Source organism: Macaca fascicularis, chromosome 10 (genome assembly GCF_037993035.2).
Source record: "Macaca fascicularis isolate 582-1 chromosome 10, T2T-MFA8v1.1".
NCBI classification, from domain to species: Eukaryota; Metazoa; Chordata; class Mammalia; order Primates; family Cercopithecidae; genus Macaca; species Macaca fascicularis.
Window position 1 is genome coordinate 41,931,984 of NC_088384.1, and position 11,155 is coordinate 41,943,138.

An 11,155-nucleotide genomic window follows, 5' to 3' on the forward strand; every position below is an offset into this window, starting at 1 on the left:
AAAAATTGGAAAATTCACAAGTAAGTGGAAATTAAACAACACATTGATAAAGAATGAATGGATTAAAGAAAAGAATCACAAAGAGAATTAGAAGCTACTGAATTAAATGAAAATGAAAGCACAACACACAACCACTTATGGGATGCAGCTAAAACGATGCTTACAGGGAAATTTCTGCTTGTACGTGCTTGTATTATAAAAGAAGGTCTAAAAATCAATAGGCCAGTCTACTTTGAGAAGCCAGAAAAAGAGCAAATTAAACCCAAAGGAAGGAGAAGAAATGAATTGTTAGAACAGAAATAAATAAGAACAGAAAAATAGAAAAAAAACAGCAAAACAAAAAGTTGATGCTTTGAAAGATCAAGAAAATTGACAAACTTGTAGCTACAGTGACAGAGAAAATGAGAGGACTCAAAGTGCTAAAATTAGGAATGAAAGAGGATATCAGAGAAATAACAGGGATTCTGAGTGGACTCTATGAACAACCATATGCCAACAGACTAGACATGAAATGGGCAAATTCCTGGAAACACACAAATTACTGAAACAGAATGAAGACATGACAAATCTTAATAGAACTAAAACAAAAACGAGATTGAATTTGTAATTTAAAAGTTATCCACAATCCCAGGTTCGGATGGCTTCCCTGATGAATTTTACCAAACAGTCAAAGAAGAACTAATACCAATTTTTCCCAAACACTTCCAAAAATTGTGAATAGGAAATACTTGCCAATTCACTCTAGGAGGCCAGCATTACCGTGATGCCAAAAGCAGAAAAAGATATTATAAGAAAACTGCAGACCAATATTTCTTACAAATATGGATGCAAAAAAAAAAAATCCTTAACAAAATAATGGCAAATCAAGTCCAACAACATAGGAAAGAGATTACACACCATGATCAATGAGATTTATCCCAAGAATGTGAGGTTGGTTTCACATTCAAGAATCAATTGATCTAATGCAACATAGTAAGAAAACAGAGGACAAAAACCATCTGATTCTCCAATAGATACAGAAAAGTATTTGACAAAATTCACCTGTTCATGACAAAAAAGCACAACAAACTAGGAATGTAAGGGAGCTTCCCTCACCTGATGAAAGACACCTACAAAAATCACATAGTAGACATGGTATTTCATGATGAAAGATCAGGAACAAGACAGGGGGGTCCATTCTTACACTCTGTTCAACATTGTACTGGAGGCCCTAGCCAGGGCAATTATCCAGGAAAAGGAAAATGAAAGGCATCCAGATCAGAAAAGAAGAAGTAAAATCATCCCTACTTGCCAATAACAGGATCTTGTATATAGGAAATCCTAAGGAATCCACTAAACACACACACACACACACACACACACACACACACACACAAAACTGGTAGAACTAATAAAATAGTTCAGCAAGGTTACAGGATACAAAGTCAATATATAAAAACACACACAAAAAATGTATTTCCATATTAGCAATGAACAATCTCAAAAGGAAGTATTTAAAAATTCTACTTCTAATATCATCAAGATAATAAAATGCTTAGGAATAAATTTAATTAAAAAGCTCAAAACTTGCATTCTAAAACCTAGATTTTTTTTGAAAGAAATGAAAGAAGACCTAAATAAGTGGAAAGTTATCCCATGTTCATGAAACAAAAGACTTACTATTGTTGAAATGACAATACACCCCAAATTGATCTCTCTCTCTCTATCTCTCTCTCTCTCTCTCTCTCTCTATATATATATATATATACACACACACACACACACATACACACACACACACACACACACACACACACACACACCAAATTGATCTAACACAATTCCTATCAAATTTCTCAGCTGGTTTTTTTTTTTTTTTTTTGCAGAAATTGACGAGCCGATCCTAAAATTCATATGGAGTTTCAAAGGGGCCAAGAATACTCAAAACAATATTGCAAAGGAAAAGCAAAGTTGCAGAATTCACATTTCTTGATTCCAAACTTGCTGTTAAAATACAAAGCTATGTAATCAAGACAGTGAGGTACTAAATAAGAATAGACCTATAGATCAATGGAATAGAATTGAGAGTCCAGAAAGAAGTCCTCATATTTACAGTCAATTGATTTTCAACAAGGGTACCAAGACAGTTCTACAGGGAAAGCAATCATTTCCACAAATGGTGCTGGGCCAACTGGGTAGCCACATGCAAAAGATTGTGGCTGGACCCAACTTCACACCACGCACAAAAATTAACTGTCATGGATCCTAGACCTAAATGTAAAAGTGAAGACTATAAAACTCTTAGAAGAGGCCAAGTGTGGTGGCTCACCCCTGTATTACCAGCACTTTGGGAGGCCGAGGCCGGCAGATCAGGAGGTCAGGAGACCGAGACCATCCTGGGCAAACATGGTGAAACCCCATCTCTTCTAAAAATACAAAAAAAGTTAGCCAGGTGTGGTGGAGGGCACCTGTAGTCCCACCTACTCAGGAGGATGAGGCAGGAAAATGGCGTGAACCTGAGGAGGCGGAGCTTGCAGTTAGCTGAGATCATGCTACTGCACTCCAGCCTGGGTGAAAAGAGTGAAGCCTCATCTCAAATAATAATAATAATAATAATAATAATATTAATATTAATAGTAATAGTAATACAAATAAGCCTATTTTAAAAGGGACGAAGGATCTGAACAGACATTTCTCCACAGAATATATGCAAGTGAACAACAGGTCCATAAAAATGTGCTCAACATCATTAGTTGTTCCAGAAATACAAATCAAAACCACAATGAAATGCCATTTCACACCCACTAGGATGGCTAGAATGAAAAAGTCAGATAATAACAAGTGTTGGCGAGGATGTGCAGACATTAGAACCCTCTTTCACTATGGTAGGGAATGTAACGAGGTACAGTTACTTTGGAGAACAGTTGGTGTTCCCTCAAAACGTTAAAGAGAGATACCATGTGACCCAGGTATAGTTATACACCCGCGAGAAATGAAAACATACATGCACGTAACACCTGGGACATAGATGTTCACAGCAGCACTGTTCATAGGAACTTAAAAGTGAAAACAACTCTGATATCCACCGATGGATCAACGGATAAGTAAAATATGATGGGTCCATACAATGGAATATGATTGGGATAAAAAGGAATGAAGTGGCTGGGCATGGTGGCATGCACCTGTAATTCCAGCACTTTGGAAGGCCGAGGCAGGTGGATCACCTGAGGTCAGGAGTTCGAGACCAGCCTGGCCAACATGATGAAACCCCATCTCTACTAAAACTACAAAAATTAGGCATGTTGGCCTGTGCCTGTAATCCCAGCTACTTGAGAGGCTGAGGCAGGAGTGTTGTTTGAACCTGAGAGGCTAAAGTTGCAGTAAGCCAAGATCACACCACTGCACTCCAGCCTGAGTGACAGGGCAAGACTCCATCTCAAAAAAAAAAAAAAAAAAAAAAAAAGTGAATGAGGTGCGGACACACTCTACAACTTGTATGTGCCTTGAGAATATCACACTAAGCAGAAGAAGTTGATCACAAAAAGAACACACATTTCATGATTCTACTTAGGTGAAACGTCCAAACCAGTTATATCTACAGAGAGAGAAAGTAGAGTTGTCCTGGGCTGGGGATAGGGCAGGGTATGGAGTATTATTTTCTGGGAGATGAAAACATTCTATAACTAGATCATGGTGATGATGGCACAACCCTGTGAAGTCACTAAAACGTTGAGTTGTACCCTTTAAATGAATAAATCATATAGTATGTGAATTAGATCTCAATAAAGCTGTTTAGAAAACACATACACACACAGACACACACACACACACACACACACACAGCACTCCCTATTTCCTTCCCCACGTTTACAGATGCCTGGGTGAGGTTTTCAGAGCCTTCTATTCTGCACTGTATGTTCTACTTGGTCTTCCCTTCAGGATTCAACATGCCTCCCACTGCTGAGCAGATGTGCCCACCTCATTGTTATTATGGCAAAAAAGTAATCATGACAGCAACACCCACAGCTTCCTGAACATTGCCATGTGTCGTGAAGCTGTTTCATCTCCTCCCAAGTTCCCTTTAAGTTTCCACAAGGGAACTCATATTATGCCTCATGTTCTCAGGGAGGCCAGGGATGGTGGCATAGCTGGGCAGTGGCAGAGCTACAGTCCAGCCAGGCTGTGCAGGGGTGCACTGACCCTGAGAGCTGGTCACTCAGACACCTGCCCAGCTCCGTATTCAGTGATGCCTCATTGGCGGACAGGATTGAAATCAGCCATGGAGAAAGTATTTACATCGGGGAAATTGGCCAATGCTGCAGAGCCAGCTTCCTGCCCTCCACCCCAGAAAACTGATTGTTAAGCTGTTACCAGCACACCGCTGGGACCGTTCGCCTCCTGAGCCCTCTGTGGCTTCTCCAGCCCCACCAGCCTTCACTATCCTTCAGGACAGGGTTCCCCTTCGTCGGTTTCCGTTTTACCTTTGCTGATGCCACCAGGGCTGCCGACCAAAACTCTCCAGCAGCCTCCCGCGCTGGGTTCCTCTAGCTGCCAGCGCTGAGAACAAGCACGTGTTTCGTGCTTTAGAAAGGCTTCAGGCCTGTCCGCGGAGGCTGGATGAAGCTACAAAGCCAAGTTGGCATCTTCCCTGAGCTCCCACATCCTCAAGGGCCAGAGTCCCAAAGGCTTTACAAGCTGTGGGTGAGGAGGTGCCAGACGGAGCCCCGAGCACTCACCAGGAGGCAGCGACAGGGCCTCGGCCACTGAGCCTGCTCTGCTTCTCAGGCGTTTCATGATGCACACACCTCCGCCTTCCTGCAGGAGCCCCCTCTTCCAATGCCTTGAACAGATGTTCTGCCACTAGGGCAAGCTTTGAGGGAGATGGTGGAAATGAACAGTTTCTTTACTTCAGGACTGGCTACAGAACCCAGTGCGGGAACCAGTGGGGCCCTTGTTCAAAGACCATGCAGAGTTTCCATGCACTGACAGCAGGGCAGGAACCCAAACTGGGCCCTTCAAGGCAAGGGGTCCCGGGCAACCACGGGGTCAGACCTGAAAGAAGCTGGGCTTGTACCTGTCCCAGAGGCCCCAGAAAGGAACCCCCTAGTGGATGCCTCCTAAGCTGTCCCTGGGGTCTGAGACTTCGGGCTCAGGCCTTGGCTCTGCTGTTATGTCAGATTCATGGTGAGATGTCAGGAGTCTCCCTGGGGTGGTGTGGGGACAATAGCTGAACTCTACCTGTGAACACTTTACCACACGGCTGGGCAGTCCAGGGCAGAAGCTCTCCTTCCAGGACAGCTGTCAGGTAGAACGCCCTGTGTGGTGCAGGTTGCTGCAGGGGAGGAGGCCCCCCAAGACTCCTCACCTCCACCCCCGCATGTGGGATTCAGGTCCCTGGGCAGGGGTGGCGGGCTGCAATGTGCCCCGTGTGACCAGCCTTGCCTGCCCACTTTGGAGCAAGCAGGAACAGCAGGCTCCAGGCCATGGCCCTCTCAACTCTGGTTCCCTCTGCTTGTCTTTTGGAGGGGCCCATAAGGGGCCTGATGACCAGGAGCCTCTGGGCACCTTGTCTTGGATCTGCTCTGCGCTGGCTTCCAGGAAGGAGGAGTCCCTTCCCCAATCACATCTCATGCCAGCCTCGGAGTAGCTCCAGAGAGCTGGAGGGGGAGGTCCAGAGTGGTGCAGCCCCGCTGGGCCCCAGCCCGTTACCTCAGTCCCCACCTCACCCCATCCTCAGCAGCACCACTTTAGCTCAGGCCTGGCTGCTGGCAAAATCTCCATACAGAGGGAGGAGGGGTGAGAGGAAAATGCATGATTCCTCCTGAAAATGGAGTCAGAGGAAAACAGCGTGAATGCAGAGCCGGAAGAGACTCCTGGGGGAGGGGAACTTATGCAGGGCCAGCTGAGGGCCGGCCCAATAGGGAGGCTCAACTGAGGGACAAGCAGAGGGATGGACCCCCGCGATGGACCCCAGCTACGCACCTCGTCGTGATGGGGTGGGAAGTGGAAAGCGTACTCCCCCAGCAGCCTGCGGTAGGCATAGTCCTAGTGCGCAGCGGCTCCCATAAGCCCGGTAGTAGTCGTACTGAAGGACCTGGGAAGAAAACATCTGGTCCTAGGCCTCACTTCCTGGTGCCTCCCCACTTCCCTTCCCAGAGCGGGGTCCCGCTGAGGCTATGATGAAGGAGTCAGGCCCGGCCCTGCCCTTGGGGAGCCTCTACAGTGAGTGAGAGTGTGTTGTGGACACAGGCAGGGGGCTCCCATGAGGTTCAGGCAAAGCAGCGGCACAAAGGATGCAGGAGCCTCACCTGGTGGGTCTTAGAGCCCGGCGGGGCCTAGGAGGCTGGAGGAGAAGCTGGATGCACCCAAGGTGGGGAACGACAGGGAGAGGCAGTTACCCAGGACCTCAACCAGGGCTGCTCCCCAGAGCCAGGGCAATCCCAGGCCCAGCTTCTGCTCTGGGCCAGAACCGGCCAGAAGTGCCTTATGCTCCTACCAGGTGTACCCCTTTCTACAGATGAGGAAACTGAGGCGCAGAGAAGTGACGTCTCACCCAAGGGCACAGACAAGTCCAGGACTGGGTAGTGGCATGAAGCCAGGCAGGTGCGTGGGCTCCAGGGTCCAGCTTCTCTGCCATTGTCTTGGCCTCCCTGGCATCTGCTCCCTTCTCAGACACCCCACAGCGCCATGGCCCTCCTCGGCCTCTGTTCCTGCAGACAACCGCCCCCACCTGCCCTCCTAATTACTGGCATAGCTCAGCTGTGAAGTCAGGTGCGGGCAATTCTTGCCTCCCAGGGCTGCCGGGCCGTCCGCCTGCCCCAGCCTCACCTCCTCTTCACACACAGGTGGGAGCCAGTCTGAGGTTGTGATGGAGTCAGGCTTTGCTGGCAGCTCAGCGTGGAGTCCTCTCCTTCCCCAGCAGGGCCATCCCACCCACTGCAGCCCTGCCAAGGTGTCCTAGACACGCAGGTTGGTTCTTGGGTGGGGGTGCAAAATCTGCCCATCTTGGGACGTGGGGTGTGTTCCTGACTTGCTCTCCTCTCCTCACCCGGGGACAGGGGAGAAGGGCTTCCAGGGCCAGATCTGAGTGGAACACAGTGGGCTGTGCTTCAAGGCAGGGTCTGCCCAGACCCCTCCTCCCCACAGGGTTCGTGAGGACTGCATGTCCCTAGGGGCCAGCAGGAGAAGAGACAATGACTGGCAAGGCTGAGGACACTGACTCCAGAGCCGAGGCCCCCTCAGCCACTCTGGCTCCTATCTCCCCTCCCGATGCCTTGGAGCTCTGGAGCCTGTCCTGGGCTGTGGGTTGCCATGGGCATGGAAGGTGAGTGCACAAAAGGGACTGGTGAGATGCAGCCCCAGGAAGCGGATTTTGATTTCTGTAAATTTGGATCAAATCCTACCCCTCAGCTGGTCTTAAGACCTTGTGGTGCCTGCTCCCGAGGGCCTGCGTCCCAGGTTTCATAGCAGGACTGCCTTTGTTCCTCTCTCTGAACAGGAGTGGGGAACAGGCACTCATCACACACAGCCTGATGCCCCTGCACAGGGCAGAGTGCCACATCCGCCACTTTACACCCAAGGGTGCAGAGATCAAGGAGGCCCTGACTCTTGGAAACAGGCCCCCAGCCCAGTGTTTGTAGCTACCCTCACTTCCTCACTCTGAGAACCCCCATGCATAGAATTACCATCTGCCTCATCTGCTCTCACCTCAAGATCCCCATCTACAGAATTATCACCTGCCTCATCTGCCCTCACCCTGAGAACCCTATCTATAGAATTACCAACTGCCCCAACCTGCCATTGCCCCAAAAACCCCATCTGCAGAATTACCATCTGCCCTGACCTCCCCTTGCCCCAGAAATCCCATCTATAGAATTACCACCTGCCCTGATTTCCCTTGCCCTGAGAACCCCTATCTGTAGAATTATCATCTGCTATGGACTGAATCACATCCCTCGCTAAATTCATATTTCAAAGCCCTAACCCAGACGTGACTGTATTTGGAGATGGGATCTTTAGGTTAAGTGAGGTCATCAGGGTGGGTCCTAATACCATATGGCTGGAGCCCTTATAGGAGGAGGAAGCAATGCCAGGACCCTCTACCCACTGCATGAGGACAGTGAGAAAGTGACCGACTATGACTACGAGCCAGGAGAGCCCTCTCCAGGAACCCATCAACCAACACCTTGATCTTGGACCTTCCAGTCTCCAGAAATGTGAGAAAAAAAAGTCTGTTGAAGCCTCCGCACCGTGGCCTTTTGCTGTGGCTACCCTAGCAGAAAGATGCACCATATGACCCAGCAATTCCACTCCCAAGTATGCACAAGGGAACTGAGACCAGGGTTGCAAACAAATTCTATTCACACATGTTCATTGAGCTCTGTGCACAATCACCAAACAGGGGAGACGACCCACATGGCCATCAGCTGATGGGTAAATCAACAAAGCATGGTCTGTGTACACCATGGAATATCAGCCATAAAAACAATGAAATTTGGACACATTTTATGACATGGATGAACCTTGAAAAGATGCTATAGGAATGAAGCCAACACAAAAGCTCATGTGTTGGATAATTCCCTATATATGAAGTGACCTGAACAGGCAAATCCATAGAGACCAAAAGCAGCTTAGTGCTTGCCAGGGCTGGTGGAAGAGAGATGAGGAAAGGCTCTTTACTGGGGATGGTGTTTCCCCATGGGGTGATGAGAATGCTCTGGAACTGGGTAGTGGGAATGGTTGCACAGCACTACAAATGCACTTAATGCCACTGAAGTGTACAATTTAGAGTGGTTAAAATGACTCATTTTAAAGATCTGCCTACTTAATCACAACAACGAATGCAATGAACACACCAGAGAAACAGAGTGGGAGATTTCTTTAAAAAGAAATTTGGTTTGGGAAAAAAAAAAGAATCCTTACTCTCGGGTCTGGAAGGGCCCTACCCAGGGGCCACCCCATCTGACTGGAATGAGGCCCCGAGAAGGAGGAGGCACGCCCAAGGCCACAACATTCATTAATGACATGGATGGGTCCTCCCTGCCTGCCTGGGATTCTGAGGGGGCGGCAATCAAGGGCACAAAATCCACCCACCCGTCAGTGAACAATGGGAACATCGCACGGGCTACCTTTCCAAGCAGGGAAAGTGTTCCTCTCAAGGGCCCATTCAAAGAAGGCAGGCTCCCCTCTTTATGAAAGAAAGAAGGAAAGGAAGGAAGGAAGGAAGGAAGGAAGGAAGTAAGGAAGGAAGGAAACAAATGTAAGCAGCTGTCAAGTGTCACAAGAAGGATGTTAACTAGGAAGGGAAGTCAAGGTGTGGGTGAACGAAGATTTCCCTGGGTGGCAGGGGCGTGCTTCAGCCCTTGCCAAGTTTCTTCAGTAGAGCTGCTCAGTTCTGAGGAATGCGTCTGAGCTAACTGTGAGGGGAGCAAACCTGAATTCACCCAGGGAAGTATCTGAACTGTCAGGACTGGTAAGGAGGTGATTACTGATTACAGGCCCAGAGGCATGCTAGGGAGACCCCAGGGCCATGTGTGGCCTGAGATCATAGCTGGTCCACCAAGCCAGGCCAAAGGGCCAGGGCAGTCTGGGATCCAGTCCTCTGACCACTTAAGTCTCTGGACCTCTCCCCAGGATGTGCAGCTAATACCGGGATCTCTCTTGGGGCCAGACACTGGAGTCTCAGGTAAGGGAGGTCCCTTCTCCAGTTTAAAAACCACCTGCTCCCTGAGCGTGTCCTATTGCCTCCCCACCCACACATCTTTTCAACAAACATGCCCCAAGTGCCTCAATGCTCAGGAACCAGAGTGCCTAGGACATAGGCCCTGTTCCCCAGCAAGAAAAGCATCCAGTACGAGATGGCCAGGGAGAGGGGGAAGGAATGGAGACAGGGGCTGGAAGGAGCTCCCGGGTCTTTGGGGACCCAGGGGAGGACACAGGGGCAGACCTGAGAAAGGGGTACCTGACAATGGGTTTCACTGAATGGGTGAGTGGAAGCTTACCGGGGTAGAAGAGCCTCCACAGCAGGCTCTACAAGCAGGAGCCCCTCTCCTGGGTACACCGTGTTCTGGCTGCTCCCCCCATATGTGGCTGCTGCATGGCTGCATACACCCACCAACACCCTGCCCCCCAGGACCCCTGCCCTGTTGGTGCTGCTGCCAGCAGTTGCCGGGGAGCAGTTCCTGGGTGCGTGTTCCTGCTTCTCCACTACAGCGGAAGACCTCTGGGTGGGAGGGAGACATTTCCACCTTATTCCCTAACGTCCCTGGCCCTGAGCACTGCCAGGTTACTACCTGGGGAATGACAGACGACTCTTCACCGCGCCTGATCTTCGATTGGGGTATGCCTTGCATTTCTGTGACCCTGCCGCCCTGAGGATGTCCCAGACCCTTGCCGCCAGCCCCTAGCAGGAGCTGTAGGGGCATTACCTCCTGCAGCGGGTCTCTCCTCATGTTGTGCTAAGCCAGCCGCTCATGGTTGGGGAAGACGACAGAGTAGTTCTTTGCGTAAGACTCAACTCATGGCTTTGATCTCGGATCCAGCGGGGGTGGTCCCTGAGCGAATGATGGAAGCACCTGCCGCAGACAGGGGGACGGGTCATTGCTTTGGGGATGGCCCGTCAGGGAAGGGCTGACCTAGGACCCAGGGCAAGCCTGGACCCTGGTCCCCTCCACCAGAGTTCCCTTTGTGGCTCAGCATTGAGCAGGCCCCTGACTCTCCATTTGCCCCACACTTGGGTGAGGCCGGCTTTCTTCCCCAGAGCCATCCCACCCCGGCGGCCATCAGAGAGTGGGCACTGCGGACAGAGGGCCCAGCCGAGGTTCTCATCCCCCAGGGGGGAACAGGCCTCCGGCCTCGCTCTCCAGATATTGCTGTCTGCTACCCAGGTTCCAGTGCTGGGGAGTCCTGGCAACCCCCGCATGACTGGGGAGGGAGGGGCCCCGGAAGGGATGGGCTCTGATCCCCAGAATACTCTGGGGAGGGTCCTTGTGAAGGGTCTTTAAAGTTTGGCCTGGCGATGCGTCAGAACACCAGTGTGTCCCTCCTCGACAAGGGACCCCCCTTTCCACCCACCAGCAGGGAAGTGGGGGCAAGGGTGGCCGCCTGTCCCATCAAGTCTGTGATTCCAAAGCTGGGCCTCATCTGTAGGTTGGACCAGGGACCCAAGAGGTACAGA

The 11,155-nt window shown here is 50.0% G+C and overlaps 1 pseudogene; it reads left to right on the plus strand.

Annotated features, from left to right (window-relative positions):
* Positions 1–5,522: 5,522 nt before the first annotated feature.
* On the plus strand, positions 5,523–6,159 carry LOC107130741 (uncharacterized; annotated as a pseudogene).
* Positions 6,160–11,155: the final 4,996 nt, after the last annotated feature.